Raw genomic sequence first — 24,980 nt, 5'->3', positions numbered from 1 at the left:
CCAGATATCTTAACCTTTGAAACACTGCGGGCTGCCAGACGTTGTTGAGCTGTAGGTCTTTGAAGGATCCCTGTCTGTTGATTTCTCATTAATGAATCCTTTGGAGATTTTCCATAGTGTAGGTACCCTACCCAGCCGAAAAGGCACCGTCCAGTAAAGTTGTTGAGAACGGGCTGATCTGCGGTGCTAGTTCTTTCAATGTTTCCGAGTGGATACCATCTGGCCCAGGTGTTTTTTTTTTTTTTTTTGTTTTTGAACTCTTGAGATTGCTAGTGCAACCTCTTCTTTCGCAAAAAGACGGGTGACAGTTTTAGTGTTGTATGGTGTGCGTAATCTTCTCTTGGTGTTGTGCGATATTGTGTGTCTCTACCGATGATGTCGTCAGGGAGCATTTTATACAGCAGAAACTCCGCTGTATTCCACCATACCCTCGTATCGTGTCGTCATCCTGCCTTAGCGTTCGCAAAACTAATGGGATTTTTATCATCTCTGTCAGTATTTTACGTGTATATTTGTCTCTGTTTATGTTGTTACAAATTGTCCCCATTGTTGTTTAGGGTCTGTCTGTATAAGTTTTGTCCATGCCCATATGCTTGAAATCTTATGAGTCTGTTTCTATCTAGTATCGCCCGTTGATATAATTTTCGTTTGGGTCTGGCGTCATGTTTGAGTCTCGTGAGTTCGTTGGTCCATGATACTGGTGGACGTTTTGTGTTCTTTGGCGTCGGTATTGACATGGTTTGTGTGTATTGTATTGCCTGTATTAGTTTCTGTGCTCTACAATCAATATGTCCATTTACGTTTTCTAGATCGTGGTGTTGGATAATTTCCGTTAATTTTTTTCCAGTCTGCTTTGTGGAACAATAAGCGTCTGGTGTGTGATTCGGTAGTTGTGTTATGTGTGTGTGTTAGTGTGTCTGTTATAACATTGTGGTCACTGCTGGTTATATTGTCGTGTACGGTCCAGTTTGTTACGTATGCCACTGCTGCATTATTTGCTAGCGTAAAATTGATTATACTGGTCGTACCATCGAACCCCGCATACATTCGTATAGCTTCCTCTGTTTTCATTACATGTGTTTGTTGTATTAGGCAAATGATTAGCCGGCCGGAGTGGCCGAGAGGTTCTAGGCGCTTGAGTCTGGAACCGTGCGACCGCTACGGTCGCAGGTTCGAATCCTGCCGCGGGTATGGATGTGTGTGATGTCCTTAGGTTAATTAGGTTTAAGTAGTTCTAAGTTCTAGGGGACTGGTGACCTCAGATGTTAAGTCCTATAGTACTCAAAGCCATTTGAACCATTTGAGAGGCAGTGATTATCAGAGTTACAGAGGGTGAATCTTGAATTAACGTCAGCATTTATAACGAATTTTTTGCCTCTGGCATACATTGCTACGTTTCTGATGTGGTCTGCGTTAGGTTGTTCAAAAATGGTTCAAATGGCTCTAAGCACTACGGGACTTAACATCTGAGATCAACAGTCCCCTAGACTTAGAAACGACTTAAACCTAACTAACCTAAGGACATCACACACATCCATGCCCGAGGCAGGATTCGAACCTGCGATTGTAGCAGACGCGCGGGCGTAAGGTTGTATTTGATGACTATATTGGGAGTACATGGATGTAGTCACCCATGTAACCTTCCTACTAGTTATCTCTACGCTAACTAACTGTTTATTGCATAACTATGTTACCTTAATTATATTATAAGGTTTGTAAAATGTAAACGTTCAGAGCAGGAAATGTCACAATTAATAAAATGTTCCGGGCTATTATGCCGTGGTCGAACGGATTTCACCTTAAAACCCGACGCTTCGTCCCCATTGCGGAGAACATTTTCAAGTGGGATCGTAGCTTTCTTGAAAATCCGATTCACACCCTGGCTCGCTACTGACTGCAGCAAAATTCCGCTTCCGGGAGATTCCACGTAGTGGTGTGACGTCACATGTCTGGCTACGAGAACGCAAGTGGCCGTTGTCGACTGCCGTCGTCCGCTGTTGCTATCATCCCAGGGTGGAGGCTGGTCATGTTGGCGTACTATGTCGGTAGCTGACTTGGCAACTCTCGAAGCTGCTGCCAGGTACTTTGTGGACAACAAATCGGTGTGTTGTTCTTGATGTGATTACAGTTGTCCAGAACATTTACCAACATGCGAGACGAGCGCATATCGGTGTCCCACTTGCAGGCACCTGTGCCTGTTGCGGCAGACGAAGCCTGAAGCGTGCCTACCCGCGGGATGAGAGTGTGTTGCAGGTTGCTTCTTCTAGGGGGAACACAGCACTATATCTAACTTTTTTTTATCTCCTTCCCTTTGTAAATTCAATAACCTACCTACCCTACTAAGGAATCTAACGTTCCATTCTCCGATCCGTAGAATGTCAGTTTTGTTTTTACTGACGACAACGTACTTCTGAGTAGTTCCCGCCCTGAGATCAGAATCGGAGAGTGTTTTTACCTCTGCAGTTTTTTGCCTGAGAAGATGCCTACATCATTTAACCATACAGTAGAGCTACACCCTGTCCTCGGGAAAGGTAACGACTGTGGTTTCCCCTTGTTTTCAGTCGTTTGCAGAACCAGCACGGCCAGGACTTGTTGGCTAATACTACAAGGCCAGATCAGTCAACCATGCAGTCTATTACCTCTGCAACTACTAAAGTAGCTGCTGCCCCACTTCAGGGACCACGTGATAGTCTGGTACGTCCACGGAAACCCTTCCGTTGTGGTTGCACCTCCGGTACGGCTATCAATATCGTTGAGGAGCTCCTAACATATAAAAGCTAGATATCCTCGCCTGGCGAGGATTGTAGCCAGCAGGACGGCGCGCAGCGAAGATGCAAGTTACATGTGCTAGGAAGACTCAGTCGACTTCTTTCATGAACGAATTTTACTTCAGTCTGGTAGCAAACAAGCTCTACACGATTCAAGCTGCAGTGCTACAGCCCTATCTTGAGGACAATACGAGCCGCTACCTTGGCGTTTTAACAATAACGAATTCATGTAGTGTGTAAACTTCTACCTGTTTGTAATAAGATAGACTCTGTTTCTTTTCCTATCAGTATATAATGACTTGTTTTCTCTAAGATACTCCCTGTCTATATTCAAAATTAAAGCAGCGATACAACACATTGGCGGTAATTATAATATTTTATGAAGATAGTAACTGTTCCCGAAAGAACAGATACCAATGATGACCGTGCAGCTTCTCTAGAATAAATGATAATTAATTGAAACCCTAAGCTGCCGACTGGTGTTGTTCATATACCTCGATGGGGACAGCTGAAAATTAATTTTAATTTAATAATTAACAGCCTCAGTTGCACTGTTTGCCTAGAATTTACCTAGGTTTCAGTTGGGATAACCCAACCTTCTTCAGAATAACAGTAACTACCGTCTTTCCATAGTGGATCACTATTGAAAGACGGTAGTTACTGTTATCCTGAAGAAGGTTGGGTTATCCCGACTGAAACCTAGGTAAATTCTAGGCAAATAGTGCAACTGAGGTTGTTAATTATTAAAATTGAAATTAATATTTACACAGTTGCTGACAGGGCCGCGAAATGTTGAAGATATTTAAATGTTGAAGATATTTAGAGCTGAAAATGTGTGCCCCGACCGGAACCTCCTGCTTACATTGCAGTCGCTCTTTCCATCTGAGCCACCGAGGACACAGATGAATAGCGCGACTGCAGAGACTTATCCCTTGCACGCCTCCCTTGGGACTCACATTTCATATATATATAGTTAAAGGCTACCCGGCCATTGACCTTCGTCTGTGCGAATGCGCACAGGTTGCCCAAACTCTTAACGGGAATCGTCACCTTAGTTGGCTCGAGTGATGTGTGGATGGGCAAATATCTATTAGGAACATTATGTATGTAGATTGTGGGCAGGTGGAAATGTGGGTCTCACGGGAGGCGTGCAAGGGATAAGGCCCTGGAGTCGCGCTATTCAGCTGTGTTCTTGGTGGCTCAGATGGATAGAGTATCTGCCATGTAAGCAGCAGGTCCTGGGTTCGAGTCCCGGGTGGGGCACACATTTTCAGCTGACCCCATCGAGGTATATCAGCAACACCAGTCGGCAGCTGAGGATTTCATTAATTATCATTTATAATATTTTAAAACGCAATAGAACATCGTTGTGCTATTTTTTAAAACACTGTACCATGCTTGTCTTCGTCATTATACTCTGTCCAGTCATATAACAACCAGATTATGCAGAGCGGACCGCTGCGCGACGTGCAGATGGAGAGTCAGTGATGTTCTGAAACGTACCAGTAGGGATGTGGGGCCGTGCCGACTCCAGTTCTGTTGACGATCCACGGCGCGATAAGCCTGATCAAGGTGGTACCACAGATTCTCACTTGGGTTTAAATCCAGGGAGTTTAGTGGCCAGGAGAGTACGGTAAACTCGTCCTGGTGCTCTTCGAACCACGCACGTGTCACGCGTTGTATTGTCCTGCTGGTAGATGGCTCAAATGGCTCTGAGCACTATGGGACTTAACATCTATGGTCATCAGTCCCCCAGAACTTAGAACTACGTAAACCTAACTAACCTAAGGACATCACACAACACCCAGTCATCACGTGCTGGTAGATGCCATCACGCCGAGGGAAAACAATGTGTGAGTGATCACGGTCCCCAAGAATAGATGCATTCTTGGATTGACCCATTGTGCCGTCCAGCATTACGAGATCACACATGGAATGTCTTCCGGCCTGAACTCTTCCGACGATTGTCGCAGGGTGTTTGCTTTCAGAAGTTTCACGCCGTCCAGCGGTGCATAAAACGTGACTAATCTGAAAAGGCGACCTGTCGCCACTCAGTCGTGTAAATTCCAGCCTTCGTCGTCGATGAACACAAGTTAGGATGGTTGCATGAAGCAGACGCTTGCTGCGAAAGCCCATACGCAGCAACGTTCGCTGAACGGTCGTTGAGAAGACACTATTGGTAGCCGCTTGGCTCATCTGGGCAGTCAGTTGCTCAACAGTTGCATGCCTATTCCCCTGTACACGTCTCTGCAGCCATCGTCCACCCCTGTCATCTATAACTCGTGATGCACCACGGTTTCCTCGGCGCCGCTTTTGGATGGCGCTGTTTTCAAGTGCACGGGTATACTTTAACTACGGTGGCACAAGAATAGCTTTCAGACTTGGCCATTTCGGAAATGCTTCCACCCTTGGTCCGTCCCATAGTGCTCTGAGCCATTTGAACCATTTTGAACCCTTGGTCCGAACGTCAATCATCATGTCCTTTTGGACGCCAGATAAATCGCTGCGTTTCCATATTGCAACGACGACTGCACTGTTTTCCGAGTGCCCTCCACTGCTTGTGCTGCCACCTGCCATCTGTTAATGGTTATTGCATGTTGACGTCGAACGTAGGAGTTGGTCACATCAATGTGACTGGACCGTGTAATCAGTTTTTTGTTGTTGAAATATCAAATGAAGACACCCCACAAAACCACAGATTCTACATTTAAGTGCAAAATCAATATCGTACAGTATACCTTCGTATTTTTTTAAACTTCTTCGAGAGAAATACAAGACAAGATTCGGTCATTGTTTTATCGCTTTACGCGTTAGCGCCACACATTAACCAAAGTCTCATCACGGGAATAAGTGAGTCGGTCTCCTTAGACCTCAGACTCGCTCATAAGTCCGTCGCCCAGAGTCTCATACCCAGCCGGCCGCTGTGGACGAGCGGTTCTAGGCGCTTCAGTTTGGAGCTGAGCTGTTGCTACGGTCGCAGGTTCGAATCCTGCCGCGGGTATGGATGTGTGTGATGTCCTTAGGTTAGTTAGGTTTAAGTAGTTCTAAGTCTAGGGGACTGATGACCTCAGATGTTAAGTCCCATAGTGCTTAGAGCCATCTCATACCTAGCCACGGGGTGCGATAGTGGAGGAGTCCTCGTTAGACATCTGGCTTAGCGAGTCGGCGGGTTCTTGCTGCACTCGCCCTGCTCTTCTCACTGACCAACGAGTAATATTTGTCACAACGCTATGACGATGAAGGAGCACATTCTACGATAGTTAAGACGTCATACGTACGTTCTATATACTCCAGTCAGACCTGGGATGAGCAGGATAGTTAGTTGAGATAATTTCAAGCATCTAGTTATTTAATTTTGTTAGGAGTTCACTCCATTTAATGTCAGATGACGGATACGCTCGAGTCAGTTTTATTAGGCTTTCCTGAAGTTTGTCTTGATCATTCTTACAACCGTCTGAAATGGTAGTGCATAAGTTTATATTCACACCTCTTATAGTTTGTGGAGAGTGACGTGTTAAAATTACAACAACAAAAAATCCTGGTGCGTTTCTTTCGTTCATTTGTAACCTCCCCCTCACTTATCGACCTTAATGACAGTGGAAAATTAAACCGCGTGTACCTAATGGAAATTTGGGAAAAGCAATCGTCACCGAAGTTAATCTGTCGGTAAAGAGGGAGGAAAGGGTTACATCTAAATGAAAGGAAAAATGCAAATGAAACTGGTGTAAATTAATTTTGAAAAGGGGTAAAGTTAATGAAGAAAGTAAATGTGCGGCCGTTACGTTAACAATTAACTAGCGGTAATTAGATATTTGAGATTTGGGGGAAATTACGGTCGCCAGTCCTAAGGACAATTACTATAGTAACTGAAAAAGAAAGGTAATTACACATATAATTAGCTCTAGAAGCGTGGCAACTGAAGGTTGACACGTGTAGTGTGAAAACTAAAAGTTTGTCAGAAGTAATAAATTTCGCTACACTCTGACTTAATTTAGCAAAAGAATTAATAAAACTGGAAAATCGAAAGTTAATTTAGTGACTGAAGTTAATAGTGAGCTTTCTTTCTGAAGCACATCTACATTCAGTAAAATAAGGTTAGTCTTGGACTACCTCAACAATCATTTCAAAAGCTACTTGAATCTACGCAATTTAGAAATAAGAGATTTAACTTTGAACTTGAATTAAATGATTCTGAACAATTAACAATAGTAAAATTTAGTACGTACCAAGCTGAGCTGCAGTCACAGGTAAATAAAATACGGTAACAAAACTCGCACTCTTAATTTGTGCTTGTGCAATCTAAATATTGTAGCCAGCTGAACTTTGAAATTAAAGCAGTGAAATGGAATTATGCTGGCGTTTGAATTTCAACGACCCTCGGGCTCATTTCGGAAAAGGAAGGGACCCTGCTTGGCAATGCAATTGGGACAATGAGCAACAAAGGTTCATGCTAAGTTGCTGTAATTTTGCGAGGCAAATGAAACAATTTGAAAAGCTGAGGTCTGCCATACAGTTCTGAAACTTTACGTGCTTTTAGTCTTCCTTGTTGGTTGATTGAAGGTTTGAAGCCGTCGATCGAGGAGGTGGCGACAGTCACTCATTGTCGGCCGTCGCTGTTGCAGAAGCTGGATGTTGGCGCGCCTTCTTCTCGACACGGTCACCAGGCGAAACGGGCTCTTGATGTGCGCCAGCTAATGCTTCCCGTCCGCGACACCATGTCAGAAACTATCATCGCGAGTCGAGCGCAATTACATGCTGCCAAACGCCGAAAGCGCGGCAACTCGCGGGAGCGTCACACAACACACCTGCTCCACTCGCTACACCAGCCAGACTCTCTCTGCCCGCGCTCCACGCGGCAGAGTTAACACTACCAAAGATCCTACACACTTTGAGTCTTCACACGACCTATCGATGTAATCGTTCGATAGCAGTTTTCCCTAGGCAAGACCCAGCGTAAAAATACAAATAATATTTACGAAACAAACCAATTATACATCGACATAAATGCGTAAATATATATATACAAATAGTAAAACAATTACAATATGTAAAGACACAGAAATGTCATATCTTGAGGTAACAAAACAAGGAAAAAAATAATAGTACAATAGATGGAAATAGGAGGATATGCATTTGCGGCGGTACACGTTGTCTTATTTAAGTCCCATGGTTCTACACGAAGCTAAAATCCTCAATTAAGGACGAAAATTCGGCAATGTCGCCAGATGTTTCTCTGTAAAAGAAAACTTAAAACGGAAACTGGAACGTAAAATTAAATTTAATAACAGATTTACATAAATCTTTCCTTTGAATTCATCAAAGGATTTGTATAATATTTCTTATTTTCCGAAGCAACTGTGCACAGGGTTTCAGCTTGGGACCATTATGGAAGTATTCAATGTAATGTTATTGTCTTTGCTCATTTCAAGACCTCTTGTTTCAAAAAACTTTCTTCATTACTTTGAAGCCCTAAGAGAGCGAAATATGGAGCTGCAATCAAGAGATCACGTGTTTATTAATTTCTTAATTTCGATACTGACTGAAAGGAGTACTTGCAGTCTTGTAGGTTACGCTCAGTGCCAAAGAGAGGTATGCGAAGCGTTACACATATGGCACATGTTAAAAATATTATTTCTTCCACCGAATGGTCATGAAGTAAGTTTATAATTTGAGTAGGATTATAGCAGACAAAAAGTTTTCTTCTACTCGCGTGCTCGACGAACGAAAGGTGTGGGTATTTTCCCATACCACTAAATAAGCCAGAGAGGATGAAAATGCAGAGATCAAAACATTATCGTGAATAAATACACTGAGGGAAAAAATCGCAACACCAAGAAGGAGTTGTACTGCGGCGGCGGCGGCGCGATTCCTTTCGTTCGTTACCTGCACCTACCTGTGAACTCGCTGCAGCAGATTGCCGGTAGGAAAGCCGGGCAGAAGCCTACCGTACTGTAACTCCCATTCAGCTGCATACAACGTAGCTACTCCAAGAATCGGGAAAAGATCTTAAGTTTGAGTGAAAGGTGGAAATACTGGCAAAACTTCGATATGTGCTGAACCTTGATAATGTACACGTTCACTGCCAAGCCCGCGCTAATCTTAACCCAGTCGTGCACAAACCCTTTCATTCACGTTAGCAAGCTTATGATAACGTATTTCCCGAAATCTGAACAGATACTAAGCGAGGATTGTTCTTAAATGTAAATGCTCGCCATACTATTAAGTTTATCGCTATCTAGTGCACTTTTTAGTCACCGATCTGGTCAATATGCCGCGCGGAATTACTGTCTTTTCTCATACTATAATTAATTAAAAAATCCGTACTTTCTGAAAAAGACACCGGAATAAATATGCCTTGACTTTAAAACGCTTTTGAAGCATGTAGCACAACTAAAACCTGCATACTACAAACGAACGTACCATGAAATGCTGGGCCCCGACTCCTAGACTGCTGTAAGCATTCTATTATCTCCAAGAGAAAAGACGCGCGAAGAATGTTCCGTTCTGATTGGTCTGGTTTCTTTAAGGTCAATAAAAAAAACATTATTCTCCCGCTTTAGTCCGCGCTTTTCTTGACTAACCAATCAACAAATAACATACTTTCGAACTGTACTTTTTCCCAAAATAAATATTTAACATTGTGATATTTTGTTTATACTTGACGTTATTAACTATTTTCATTTGTAATTGCGTAGGCTTCCGCGGCCAAAGTCAGCCGACATAAAAGTTTTGTGGGTTTGGTACCGCCTCATAATGCAAAAACTACTGCTGCTATAGAAAAGCCAACGTTGCGGCCACGATTGCAGCGGCCTTCTTCTGGGTCTAATTTTCATTTACACAGGCATTAGCTTTCCTTTTACCATAAACTTACTTAACATATTAAGATACAAAATTCCCCGTCGTACAACGTTCGTCAGTAGAACAATGGTCTACATATATACTTTAGACCACATTCACGCATCATTCACACTACTAAAAGCATTTCCAAAACTATACAAACATAAATAAACAAAAAAGACTTCAAGAAATAAACAGAACAATTCACCAAAAACATTCCCTTGACCTGTTTCTTGAATGTCTCTGTGCGCTACTGTACTGCAGCTCCTTCAGACCTTCTGTCACTATGCACGTATGAGTCATTCTCCCGATACACGGGCTCTAGACAGGAGCGATATAAGGCGCCACCGTCTCAATACGACACAAACGAAAGTTCGTAAGTGTGTTTCTAGATCTGAAGGATGATGTCTATTCAGATTTCCCGCCAAGTCACATAAGACTGGCGCTAGGTTTGCTTTAAATACATGCAGTAACAGTCATGAGCGTTAGTTACCTTTGAAATTAGACGCGGTGTGTTGTTGTTAGCCAAGAATACCTTTCAGGCGACAAAGACGCCATTATAAGCACCCCACTGATCTCGAACGAAGTCGTTCATAGCTCTTCGAGAAGCTGGATGTTCCTTCAGCGATACTGCATATTTGGCAGAAATGTAGTCACTGTACACAATTTCTGGCAGCGGTGTTCACGAGAGTGTACAGTCACAAGAAGACCGGGCTCCGGACGGCCACGTGGCACTACCGGAAGGAAAGACCATCATGTTTGGAGTATGGCTCTGGCGCATGGTACTGCATCCGCAGCAGCAATTTGTGCGGCACCGCAATGACACAACGAACTGTTACAAATCGGCTACGTCTAGGACAACTCCGACACAGATGCCCAGTAGCGCCCATTCCACCGACTCCAAACCCCCAAATTTCCCGACTGAAATAATCTCGTGCGAGAACTCATTGGAGACCAGGGTAGAGGTCTGTTGTGTTCCCTGATGACGGCTGGTTCTGCCTCGTTGCTAGTGGCGGCAGTGTATTGCTTAGAAGGAGGCCATTTGAGGACCTGGGAGCGACCTCTCTGCGTGCTAGAAACATTGGACCTACACCTGGCCGGCCGGCGTGGCCGAGCGGTTCTAGGCTCTTCAATCTGCAACCGCGCGACCGCTACGGTCGCAGGTTCGAATCCTGCCTCGGGCATGGATGTGTGTGATGTCCTTAGCTTTAAGTAGTTCTAAGTTCTAGGGGACTGATGACCTCAGATGTTGAGTCCCAAAGTGCTCAGAGCCGTTTGAACCTACACCTGCAGTTCTTGTCTGGGGTGCGATTTCGTACGACAGCAGGAGCATTCTCGTGGTTATCTCACGTGCTATGACTGAAAACTTGTACGTCATTCTGGTGATTCAACCTGTTGTGCTGCCATTCATGAACAACATTCCAGAGCCGGCCGAAGTGGCCGTGCGGTTAAAGGCGCTGCAGTCTGGAACCGCAAGACCGCTACGGTCGCAGGTTCGAATCCTGCCTCGGGCATGGATGTTTGTGATGTCCTTAGGTTAGTTAGGTTTAACTAGTTCTAAGTTCTAGGGGACTAATGACCTCAGCAGTTGAGTCCCATAGTGCTCAGAGCCATTTGAACCATTTTTTGAACATTACAGGGCGTGTTTTTCAACTGGATAACGCCCGCCCACATTCCGCTGTTGTATCCCAACAGACTCTACAGAGTGTCTACATACTATTTTGGCCTGCTTGATCACCAGATCTATCTCCAATCGAGCACATATGGGTCATTACCGGAGAACTTCAGCGTCATCCACAAACAGCGTGAACCGTCCCTGTACTGACCGACCAGGTGCAACATGCTTAAAACTCCATCCCACAGACGGACATCTGGCACCTTTACAACACAATGCACGCACGTTTGCATGGTTATATTCAACATTCTGGTGGTTACATCAGTTATTAATGTACCGTCATTTCACATTTGCGATGACTTATCTCTCATATACCTTAAACTTGTGATCTTGCAATGTTAATCACTTAAATATGTTACATAGACAAATGTGTTACTCCACACTAATTATTTTTTGGTGTTGCCATTTTTTGCGTCAGTGTATTTTCTTAACTCTTTTGGGCCTGCTATGAGCCGCGGTGCTCTGTTTTGCTGTGTAGTTGTCATATGCCGCTTTTGGTGCTCTTGCTGCAGTTTAGTAGTTTTTTATTGTATCTTGAGCTTTCTGTTAGTCTAGTACTCCTTAATTTCCCTGGTGCGGGCTTTCAAAATAATAAATGATGAAATGATGGCGTGGCCCTCAACTACGTACCCTCCTACTCAACGTTGAAATATTAAAAGTTTTGGCTGGTTTCGTTGTCTAGGGGCTGGGATACGTAGTTGCCGCATTGCAGACCAAATACTGCTGAGTCTACAGTATACGATAAGAATACACACATGAACCGAATGGTTGAAGGTTTCTATAACTCGGCAATTGCGAATTATGAAAGTAACATATAAATTTATAAATGAAAGATTGCAATTAAACAAAATCTGTAGATACTATCTTAACGACTTTAAATGATGAGTACGATGGTAGAAATACTTTGGAGAATGCGGTATATTTCTGCAAAACATTTATTGGTGTCGATGGTCCAGCAACTAAATAAAATATAAGTTGAATAACAGGGAAACAATAGATTCCTACAGCACATAATTAGTTATGAACATCAACACAGCTCGCGAGATATTCTCTTCTAAACGCCCACTACGTCTTCACTGTAGAAGCCACGGAAATCTCACAAGTGCACAAGTCGGCACTCCGAAGTATTTTTATCTGCCGCGACCACACGCAAACTGCTCCACTCGAAGTCTCTCTCGCGACCGTGCTTCCGCCCGCCGTCGCGTCCAGCACTTCCCGTGTCCAGTGCCGTAGTCCCCCGAGCTCCCATCCATTCACTTCGGTAGTCGCCTCCCTTGGCAACGAGCGCTGTGATTGGCTAGAGCGCTCCCTCAACGTCTCCAAGCTAACCTACACTCACAAACATAAAGCACTTTCGAAATACTGGATTTACATTTAAATAACTTGAAATTAAATAAATATTCCTATGGCTGTACCATAGACACGCTCTAACACACATTATTAGACACACAAACAAATTAAATAAACATATATCAAAGGAATAGAAGAAAAGGTAGGCCAGTAGTCTAATGTCTCTGTGCTTTCTATAACACAGTAAATATTTAACTAATTTCTTCATGAATAGTATGTATTGGATGTAAACAAAGACATAGATGAATAAACATATTTATAAGCATGCTGCTACCGTTTTTTCGTGTAATTGTCGAGTACTTATGGCCTGACGCGATCGATAGTAATCGGCCACTTTGACCTCCAATAACGCATGTATTATTCAAGTTACATGCCTGTAATTAATACCAATTTAGGTTTACACTAATAGCTTTCCAAAGACACGGCGATCGACAAAATCGGATTTAGCGTTTATATTTTGGAAATTCGTTGCTGGGTGTTAATTGTATAATTTATCGTCAGATACTAAACTTTAAACTAATAAAGATATTGAAAATTTGATTACACCATCAGAATCGTTGTGCAATAATAGTAATGTACATGCTTGTTTTTGAGGTATCATGATTCAGTTGGCTACTATTAATTCCCATACGAACTGTGAAATGTCTGCCATTAAGGTTTCACAAAAGTCCGCCATCTTTGGCACACGGCGTGTCTCCTTCACCGACATTGCGTCGCTGTGGAATTCCCAGCCACGCGGCCGATGGGCCACGTGGTCCGGCCGTTGTGCGGCATCACGCGGTTGCTAACGAGCCGCAGCTTGCCCAGCGGCCCGAGCGGTGGCCGCCAACTCTGAACTTAGAATATTTTCAGGGTGTCACAACTCGCCCTTTACCTCACACTGGTGATATCTGTGTCCATTTCCTAGGACCATTTCCTGGTCGCGTTTGTGTTTAACTCCTGTAAAGAGCGCTAAGGAGGGTCTGATTTCAATAACTAGGTGGTAATCACCCCTGTTAGTTATTAACACATGTCAAGACATTTCTAATATGAAGTTCTGCAAGCCTTTCTCGATTTGCATACTTCACAGGCATCCAGTGGCTTTATCCTTGTTGGCTGCTTTGAAGGTGTGATAAGATAGCCTGTGAGGTCCATTCTGTGCAGGAGGCCGTAGAAATCTAGATGTCCTTGATGTTAATAGAGCTCTCGATTAGGTTTGCACCACGGGCATACAGTAAGTAATGCAACGCCTTTTTTTTCTGGAAGCAGGTTGGTATTATTCAGGATTCCAATACACCATATTATTCCCCAAACCTTTGGCTACAGAACCCTATTTTTCAACATAATCTCCGTTCAATGCGATGGCCTTCTGCCACCTTGCTGGGAGGACCTGTATGCCCGCATAGTACCACTCTATTGGTCAACGTCGGAGCATTAATAACCTCCCCATCATCCATGTACTGCTTACCGCGGAGTGTATCCCTCATTGGGCAAAACCGATTGAAATTGGAAGGGTGTAGGCGGACACACATCTTTGATTACTGCAAAGGGTGGACGAGTGTGTCAGCACTGCCAACGGAGACGTCGGGTTGAGCACCGAGGAGTTTGATTGTAACCCGTCAATCACCTCGAAAGAGAGTGTCTGCACGCACCAACATTGCAGGAGTCGCAGCTGTGTGCGGCCGGCCGGCAAGCGGAACATCGAATAGGCTTGCGCGATTTTGTTGCGATGGTCACAGACGCCCAACGACTCTGCATGCTTTTGTTCACTGCTACACTCCACCGTTACAGACGCCGCCACCTATCGGAACTTGATGAAACAATAGAGCTGAAGCGAGAACATACCACAATGTCCCACGACAAATTCCGCAGCTTTTTCTAGCGAAATTGTCCAAGAAAAGAAAATTGTTGCATTTCATATTGAACGCTTCTAGTACCTTCGTCTCCCATATGGTAGGATCCTCGGCCAGACTATCTTTCGCAGTAATTTCCTTTCTTGTAATTCGAGGATTCTTCCTGGGGTCTTCTTGATCCATCGATAGATGTTTCGAGCCATCATTCTGCAGCTATAATTTGATTTTCCTTTGTTCGAGAGCAAGTGGGTGAAATAATGTATTCATTAAATGTGTAGTAGTTGTGTGTGCAATTTCTTTCCAGGTTACGCATCGTCACCTTTGGGGTATTTCTCTTACCTGTACAAGAATACTCGAGCCACCTCGCTCATGAGCTCTTGTACGAGAGCATGAGGTTCTCGCCACTCAGCTCGCCACTTAGTAGGGTCTTGATGCACGTGGTAATAAGTCTTACTCGCATTCGATTCTTGAACTGGATAAAGACCAACCTGTCTGTAAATCCGCTCCAGTCTGAAAGCGGAACGTGTGAAATGGTAATGAGTACGGTCATTGATCGCAGTCGGTCGCTGGAGTGTGGCAGGTACGCACACGTGTGGGCAGACGCTACGTTTCGCGCTGGGAACACGGCCGATGCGGCGAGGTGGCGACCGGCTACTGGTTGGCGACGAAGCGCCAAGTGCGCGACTCGGCCGTGCCGGTGTCTCCGCCACGGGTGTTAGCACGCAGCCGCCGTTCACACCGCACCGGATCGCACCGGACACCAGCGGACACCGCCATGGGAAAACGGGGAGGCGTGCGAAGCGACACGCGGGCTGCACCGGCCGCAGGCTCCACACACGCGCCGTGATTAATCTGGGAACTAGAATGAGATTTTCAATCTACAGCGGAGTGTGCGCTGATATGAAACTTCCTGGCAGATTAAAACTGTGTGCCGGACCGAGACTCGAACTCGGGTCCTTTGCCAAGTGCTCTACCATCTGAGCTACACAAGCACGACTCCGCTGCAGAGTGAAAATCTCATTCTGGGAACATCCTCTAGGATGCCAGGAAGTTTCATATCAGAGCACACTCCGCTGCAGAGTGAAATTCTCATTCCGGAAACATCCCCTAGGCTGTGGCTATACCATGTCTCCACAATACCCTTTCTTTCAGGAGTGCTAGTTCTGCAAGGTTCGCAGGAGAGCTTCTGTAAAGTTTGGAAGGTAGGAGACGAGGTACTGGCAGAAGTAAACCTGTCATGACGGGGCGTGAGTCGTGCTTGGGTAGCTCAGATGGTAGAGCACTTGCCCCTGAAAGGCAAGGTCCCGAGTTCGAGTCTCGGTCCGGCACACCGTTTTAATCTGCCAGGAAGTTTCAATCTGGGAACTACTTGCCACGTGCCACGAAGCGTCATCGAGGTGCAGCCACCGCCGCCGCTTAATCATTACAACAATTGCCTATAGGGTAGAGACTGGCAATGGACGGTATCACCAGTTTTTTTCTCAAGTGGTCTTCCAGAAAAATGAAAGACCAAAGTAAAATACTTGTATTTAAAAGGGTGTAAGATCGTATGTAGCATATCCCTCAGTAGGAGGCAAATGCTATAAACTGAAGCGCCAAAGGCAGTGGTATAGGCTTGCTTACTCAAAAACAGAGATATGTAAACAGGCAGAATATGGCGCTTCGGTTGGCAGCGCCTATATAAGAAAATAAGTGCCTGGTGCAGATGTTAGATCGGTTACTTCAGCTGCAATGACAGGTTATCAAGATTTTAGTGAGTCTGAACGTTGCGTTATGATCGGCGCACGAGCGATGGGACACAGCATCTCCGAGATAGCGATGAAGTGGGGATTTTCCCATACGACCATTTCCCGACTGCGCGGTGAATCTCAGGAATCCGGTAAAATATCAAATCTCCAATAACCCTGCGGCCGGAAAAAGATCCTGCAAGAACGGGACCAACGACGAATGAAGAGAATCGTTCAATGTGACAGACGTTTAACCCTTCAGCAAATTGCTGCAGATTTCAATGCTGGGCCATCAACAAGCGTCAGTGTGCGAACCATTAAACGAAACATCATCGATATGGGCTTTCGGAGGCGAAGGCCCACTAGTGTGCCCTTGATCACTACACAATACAAAGATTTACTCCTTGCTTCGGTCCGTCAACACCGACATTTGACTGTTCATAACTGGAAGCATGTTGCCTGGTCCTACGAGTCTCGTTTCAAATTTTATCGAGCGGATGGACGTGTACGGGTATGGAGACAACCTCATGAATCCATGGACCCTACATGTGAACAAGGGACTGTTCAAGCTGGTGGAGGCTCTGTAATGGTGTGGGGCGTCTGCAGTTGGAGCGATATGTGACTCCTAATACATCTAGGTACGACTCTAACAGGTGACACGTACGTAAGCATCGTGTCTGGTCACCTATTTCCATTCATGTCCATTGTCCGTTCCGACCGACTTGGGCAATTCCAGCAGGACAATGCGACACCCCAGACGTCCAGAATTCCCACAGAGAGGCTTCAGGAACACTCTTCTGGGTTTAAACACTTCCACTGGCCACCAGACTCCCCAGGAATGAACATTTTTGAGCATATATGGGATGCCTTGCGACGTACTATTCAGAAGAGATTGCCACCCTCTCTTAATCTTACGGATTTATAGACAGTTCTGCAGGATTCACAGCGTCAATTCCCTCCAGCACTACTTTGGGCATTAGTCAAGTCCATGTCACGTCGCGTTGCTGCACTTCTGCGTGCTTGCGTGGGCCCTACACGATATTAGGCAGGTGTACCAGTTTCTTTGGCTCTTCAGTGTACATTGAAGAAGCAATGACGGAAATAAAAGAAAGATTCAGAAGTGAGATTAACATTCAGTGTTAAAGGACATCAATGATCAGATTCGCTGATGACAATGCTGTCCTCATTGGAAGTGACGATCTGCTGAATGGAGTGGTCTAATGAATACAGAAAATGGACTGAGGGTAAGTCAAAGAAAGACGAAAGTATCGAGGAGTAGCACAAATGAAATTGGCGAGAAACTTAACCTAAAAATTGGAGACCAGAAGTTAATGCATTTTGCTGTCTTGGAAGCAAAGTAACACATGACGTATGAAGTAAGGTGGACATAATTGGCAAAGAAACACAGGCAAAAGGGGACAGTCCTCGCCAAGAGAAGTCTACCATCGGCCTTAGGTTTAGGAAGAAATTCGTGGGCATAGGTTTCTATGCAGGTGAATCAAGGACTTGGGAAAACTATAAAAGAACACAATCGAAGCCTCTGAGACGTTTTGCTACAAAAGGGTGTTGAAAATTAGATGGAGTAACGAGAGGAGACATGAGACTGTCCACAGAATAGGAGAAATAGGAGACGATAGTTACATGCGTAAAACACTGACAATAAGCAGGCATGGAATAATCAAATGGTTCAAATGGCTCTGAGCACTATGGGACTCAACTGCTGAGGTCATTAGTCCCCTAGAACTTAGAACTAGTTAAACCTAACTAACCTAAGGACATAACAAACATCCATGCCCGAGGCAGGATTCGAACCTGCGACCGTAGCGGTATGGAATAATCACATGTGTTAAGACGTCGAGGAATAGTTTCGTGGTATCACAGAAAGCTGGAGAGGATAAAATCTGTATGGAAGACACAACAGATAATCGAGGACATTGGGTGTAAGTGTACTACGAGGTGAAGTGGATGGCACAAGAGAGAAAGTCATGGTGGACCTCATCAAACCTGTCAGACTGGTGACACCCCAGTTCCCCTTGCCACAACGAGAAAAGCAGTTTTTGCAACTGCTGCCATCTTAAATAAAGATTTTCCCGGTATGTGAATGCGTTTCGTCCACCATTGCAAGAGTCTTTCATCACAATGATGCAGTTACCCTGCCCTCATGAAGAGTAATTGTAACAATGACGGAAACTTTGGCCTATACAATACGAAGACGGGTCCAGGGCTTCTCAAAACACGTCTTCGCTGATCGGGTCTCATCACTGAAGATAGTTCTAGCCCAGGCAATGTGATTCCAGGCTGAAGAAGTGTCCGTAAGGCCCGACAACCAGCATTTCATAGCAAGACCCCTTTGGTTGTCATCTGCAGCACCCTTACAGCATAGCGGTACGTCCACGATATTCTACGCCCCCCTTTCGTGCCCTTCATGAGAAGCAATCCTGGTCTTACATTCAGCAAGATAATGCACGGCGCGAGTTCCTACTGCTTGTCTTCGTGCATGCCAGATCCTATCTTGGGCAGCAAGGAGCGGGATGTCACCCCAATTGAGAGTGTTTGGAGCATTGTGGGCAGGGCCCTCCAACCATCTAGGGATTTTGACGACCTAACGTATCAATTGGACAGAATTGTGTACCATATCCCTTTTAACAACTCTATCAGTCAGTGTCAAGCCGAATAGCTGCTTGCAAAAAGGTCAGATGTGGACCATCGCGTTATTGACCCCAAAAACTATGGATTTGAGATCACTAGCAGGCGTTTCTTATTATTTTTACATTTAACCCGCTACAGATTCCAAAGATTCCAACCTTCGCTTCTTGGGGATAACATACTGAACTTATTGTTTAATTTCATCTGGTATACTTCGCTGCTATTCAGTATATTCTTATAATTTATGTTTTCGATTGCCAGCTCGAATAGTCTGAATCTGTCATGCATTCGATCAAAAGGTTAGAAAACTTCAGTTCAACAGACTCTTTGAATTGCAGATTGGTGAACAGCTCATCCATATTCGTTCTCCGTAAAGTAATCCATTCCGACGATTTCCTCATGTGTAGCCGGCCGCGGTGGTCTAGCGGTTCTAGGCGCTCAGTCCGGAACCGCGCGACTGCTACGGTCGCAGGTTCGAATCCAGCCTCGGGCATGGATGTGTGTGATGTCCTTAGGTTAGTTAGGTTTAAGTAGTTCTAAGTTCTAGTGGACTGATGACCACAGATGTTAAGTCCCATAGTGCTCAGAGCCGTTTGAACCATTTTCCTCATGTGTAGTAACAGCTGCATAACATGAGCATATCGACTTGACGTTGAGATCTATCCCAGTCGTATGTCAGTTATAAATTTTATAAATTTTCGTGTGGATGCCATGTACCACTTCTGAACAGGTGGCAATGCCCATGTTACTTGTGGTTTCCTTCATTGTTAAAATGCCAGGCTCCTCTCGACACGAGTGTATGTTTGCTGTGTGAGCCATTTGTAAGCGCCTGTGCGTAATGTAATACAAGAAACTGTGTGAATCAGCCGTGGCGAGAATGCGCGGTAACCAGCCCAGTTAGCGGCTCTGGCACAGTCACAAACACAGAGGGGGCCTTCTAGCGTCGCCTGTGAGGGCGGCATTGTTCTCTGCTCCAGTTCCGCAAGCACTGCGGCGTCAATGATCTGTAAAAAACAACGTTAACTGTGACGTACCACTAATGTCTCTTTCAAATCACGTCCCCAACGAAACGCCTCGGAACGTCTTCGGTTAATTTGTTGTGCGAGTCTGTATTCCTATACAGCAAGTCCCATTTATTTTGGTCATCCCAAATAATTTTTTTCTCCTGATCCCAAATAAATGCGTGTCAGGCAGGTGTTGTCTGCTACCAGGTGGGCATTAACCAGTGTGATTGCCTTTCTCGTAACTTTGTTTGTTACGACGATCCTCATCATCATCAACAGCCAATTCGATCAGTCATTGACGTGGCCTCTGAGACGGCATGCAACGTACGTGTCTTGCAGGGTCTTCCATTACTGCCGAGCTTGAGCTTCTTGTTATCAGTTCAATCCAGCTGTCCTTCTTGAGTCCCTGTCCTGTCTGCTCTGTGGTTTTCCCCTTGGTCTACTTGTTTTGATCACCTGCCATCTCTTCTTCGAGCGACATGACCGGTCCACCTCCATTTGAAGGTATTCAATCTTTCTTTATGTTTTTGTTTGTGTAGCCCTGCATTGATCATTCCATTTCTTTTTGGGTTACTACACTTTTTCTAACAATGAATTCATTTAATGTCCATGTCTCGGGTCCGTAAGTTATTACTGGCAATATAGAGTGGTCCAGAAATGTTTTCTTCGGGTCGGTAGATATCTTTGACTTGAAAACTGAAGATTATCTTCCATAAGCTTGCCTTCCTAATTTAACACGTCGAAATATTTCTTGTTTTAGCTCTACTTTCACATTTACACGTTGACCCAGATAGATATATTCTGTGGCCCCTTGCAGTCGCGTAATTCCAAGAGAAATATTTCTCTGTGGTGTTCATTCATTCATCATTATCCTGGTTTCATTGTAGTTCATTCTTAGACCAACTTCAGAGCAGACTAAGGCAAGTTCACTAACTAATATTTGTAGTTTTTCTCTACTATTTGCAACTAGAACAACATCATCAGCAAATCTCAGGTTATTTAACCACTTTCCCATAATTTGGATTTCCTTTGTATTCCAATCCAATTTAGACATTGTTGTTTCAAGGAGTGCTGAAAACAATTTTGCAGGTATAGACTCACCTTATTTTACATCCTTTTCAGTGGTAAATTCCTTGGTTTCTTCAACGACATTCATAAACACTGTGTAGGATTTGTATTGTGTTATACATGACTTTAACATAGGCCTGTTCTATTCCTTGTTCTGTTAGCGTCTCAAAGACGGCTGTATGACTGATAGAATTAAATGACTTTACAAAATCTGTAAAGACAAGGCAAAGAAGTAGATGCTACTCATTTGTTCTGCTAATTGTTTCGTGTAGAGTGAGGATATGATCAATTATAGAAATCCTGCACCGAATCCATCTTACTCAACGGATTGAGCCAGGCCAAGTGTAGTGCTGGTAGTCAAAATTCTAGTAAAAACTTTGTACAGTATGGACAGAAGGCTGATAGAGCGATAGTTCTTTGTATATTTAGTACTAAATTTCTAATGCATTACGATTATTTTGGTGTTATTCCAATATTTTGGTAATTTTCCACTGTGCAAACAACTTTAGAAAATATTTTGGCTAAATGCTTTATAGATTCCTCATCCATCAGCTTTAAAACATCGACTGAGACCATCACTAACTGATGGTGATGATAGTGCTCTACGAAGATAAGAATAACTATAAGTCTTTTTGAAATAACAGCTTATATATTTTTTATTTGCTAATCCAAGTCTCCTTCTCACGATCTGTTCAAAAACCTATCACAGTGAACGATTCACGTAAACAGGACATTACAGAAAAATAACACAAAACTGTCTGACACTCCTGTATTAGTTTACAGTGCAGGTACCTGGCGTGACGTAACTCATCCACTTGCTGGAATTGACAGTAAATAAATCGCAGCAAAAGGAAACTGTTGACCGCTCAGTTAGTCACCCGTCTTCAATTGAAGGTCTATGTGAATACAGTTTACACCAGTGAAGAAAAGGTAGAAATACCACTCGTCTATGGAGAATGTAAGTTGGCAGAACAATGACTGCCTTAATGTATGATTCCATTTGTTTACTGTCAGCTCTAGCAAGTGGGCGAGTTACGTCAACCAGCGTACCGGCACTGTCTGCTGGTGTAGTAGATTCAAAATCAGTTTTGTGGTGTATTTTTAATAGCGTCATGTTTACGTGAATGGTTCATTGTGATGCGTGTTTTTAACAGATATTGAGAAGAGAAAGTGGATGACCGAGTAAAAAATGTACTCCTGCTGATTTGTTTATAACAAGCACAGTTGCATGAAAGACAATCATGTTGGTTAATGTCCCTGTGGTAGCTAAATAACATTTGCTTGACACTGTTTTTTTTTTCGCTTCTCGACAAAAAGTTACTTTGGGTGGTCGAGATAAATGGGGTATTCTGTGTACATTCTGATCAAATTAATGTATTCTGACACGCATTCATGTCTTTTCCAAGGACTTCATAAACACCTTGGCTTAACGCTACAATTACTGAATTTAATTTCTGTGAAAGGTTTTTCACAAACTACTGAGAAAAAAACATGCCGTAAACATTACATGCGTCAAAAATGCTCACAAGAGCAAACTGCCCTGTTTTGTCAGCGTTGATGATAAATGAACTTCTCTGGCGTATGCTCCAGATAGTATTCAAGGGAACCAACTGGGGTAGATCCCAAAATACAGCCCATACTTTCATGTCAAGCAGCTGTTAGTCAGCATAAATTAACGGTCTATGAAGATTATGGATTGAGAGTAAATTGAACAAAGACGGAAGCATTGAGAAGTAGCAGAGATGAGAACAGCGAGGAACTTATTATGGTAATAGGTGATCACGTAGTAGACGTAATTAAGGAATTCTGCTACCTAGGCAGCAAAATAGCCCACGATGGACGTACCAAGAAGGACGTAAAAAGCAGACTAGTAATGGTAAAACGAACATTGCTGGCCAAGAGAAGTCTGCTAGTACCGAACCTAGGCCTCAATTTGAGGAAGAAATTTCTGAGAATGTACCTTTGGAGCAGAGTATTGTATGATAGTGAAACATGGATTGTGGGAAAACAGTAACAGAAGATAATCGAAGCATTTGAGATGTGGTGCTACGGACGAGTGTTGAAAATTAGGTGAACTGATAAGGAATAAGGAGGTTACCAGCAGAATCAGCGAAGAAAGGAAGATATGGTAACCGTTGACAAGAAGAAGTGACAAGATGATGGGGCATCTGTTAAGACATCATGGATTAACTTCCATGGTACCAGAGGGAGCTGCAGAGGGTAAACGCTATAGAGGAAGACAGAGACTGGAATACATGCAGCAAATAAATTGGAAGTTGGTGGTAAGGCCTTATGGGACCAAACTTCAGAGGTCATCGGTCCATAAGTCTACACACTACTTAATCTAACTTAAACTAACTTACGCTATGGACTACACACACACCCACGCCCGAGGGAGGACTCGAACCTCCGACGGAGGGATCCAGCAAATAACTGAGGTTGTAGGTTGCAAGTGTTACTCTGAGGTGAAAAGGTCACCACAGGAGAGGGAGTCGATGTGGTTTGCATCAATCCACTCATAAGATCGATGATTAAAAAAACAAGCCTTAAAGGATCGCTTTATAGGAAGTGTCACATTCCAAGAAGACAGGGCGTCAAGCGCGGCATATCTGAGAGATTATTTGCTGGCAGCAGTACTTTATCGAAAAACTGAAGGGAATATTGAAACAGATGAGGACATGTGATCAATGGTGTCCCTAGTGTCACTATCATTCCTACCGTTTCTTGATCAGTACGCCAATGTTCACAGAGAGAACGACTGATAGGAAGCATCCCTAACGCCCTGAATTCTTAGGAATTCACTGTCATGACTATTTCGCGAGATAAACTGCTCAAAAAAATTTGTACCACCCTCATTACTTGGTTAGATTCTGTTTGCTATATATAGTTTTTTTTAACCTCTTATTCAGTAACATTTCGATCACAGGAAATCAATATACAGTATACGGCCACCTTAGCGATAGTCGTAAAATAAAACCACATTCTCTGCGCAGTTCACAAGAACGCGTTGTGTCTGCAATCGTCGATGAGACTATATGGCTCACGTCCGGTGTTCGGTGAGACGACATGCCTCCAAGGGTCGTCCCATGCTTAGAGTGTGCCCGCATTGTCACTTTTACAAGGACGGCGCTCGCCACTAGAAGCAGCCCGACGAACCGGCCGGAAACATCCAGCCATCATGGTATACTTTCTCCGTCATATAACTAAATCGCTTAAGCCAAACGCAAGACAGTTCCTTTCAAGGGCACGCCCAGTTTCCTTTCCCCAGCCCTAGCTCTGTTTTCCGTGTCCTATAGCCTCGCCGTCAACGGAACGTTAAACGCTAAATTTGCCTGCCTTTCACAGCGACGTCATTCAAGCAATCGACCGCTATAGAGTGACGCGAAACATTGAAGATGTACCACGCAGTGGTCGTCTGCGGTCAACAAAACCAGCTGACGACTACTACCTACAAACTATGGGTTGCAGGAACTCGAGGAGAATGCAAGAGAACTTCTCTCTGTCTTTTTAAAGCCAACGTGGAAGGTTGTGTCGACGTAGACAGTACGCAACAGTTTCCGCCAGTACCGTCGTGTGGTCGTGTGGGAGTAAGATGAGCAAGAGAACACTTGGAATGGAATCTAGATCAAAGGCGTCGGGTTCTCCACAAGGCTGGTGCAGGATTTGCCTTACGCCCGAAAACCCTCGTATAAAAGTGGCCAAGTACTAAGTAATGTCTCAGGCACGCAGTCACAGTGGTTGAGCAAGGAGATGAGTCGGTCACGTGTAGGGCTAGTATCATATACTGGCGCCTCCCAAAATAAAAAAAAAAGCTCGTCTGGTTTTGATGGTGTTTCCAATAGAGTACTACAGGTTTCTTGCCACAAAAAATTCTACTAGGGGGCCGAACCGCACAATAACTCTGGATTCGGTGTGGGACGGCGGTGGGGTGAGTGAACTGCTGTAGCTGTAGCCTGTTGTGGGGTTGTGAATCACTGAGGGCTACGGCGGGTGTAATGGGACGCGAAATTAAAGCGTCACACATCCACAAGGATCAGCTCAGTTTGCAGGTAAATATAAGTATAATTTAGTGT

This window comes from Schistocerca americana, chromosome 2, assembly GCF_021461395.2.
Source record: "Schistocerca americana isolate TAMUIC-IGC-003095 chromosome 2, iqSchAmer2.1, whole genome shotgun sequence".
In the NCBI taxonomy this organism is placed as follows: domain Eukaryota; kingdom Metazoa; phylum Arthropoda; class Insecta; order Orthoptera; family Acrididae; genus Schistocerca; species Schistocerca americana.
Note: the sequence above shows the minus strand (reverse complement) of the source record.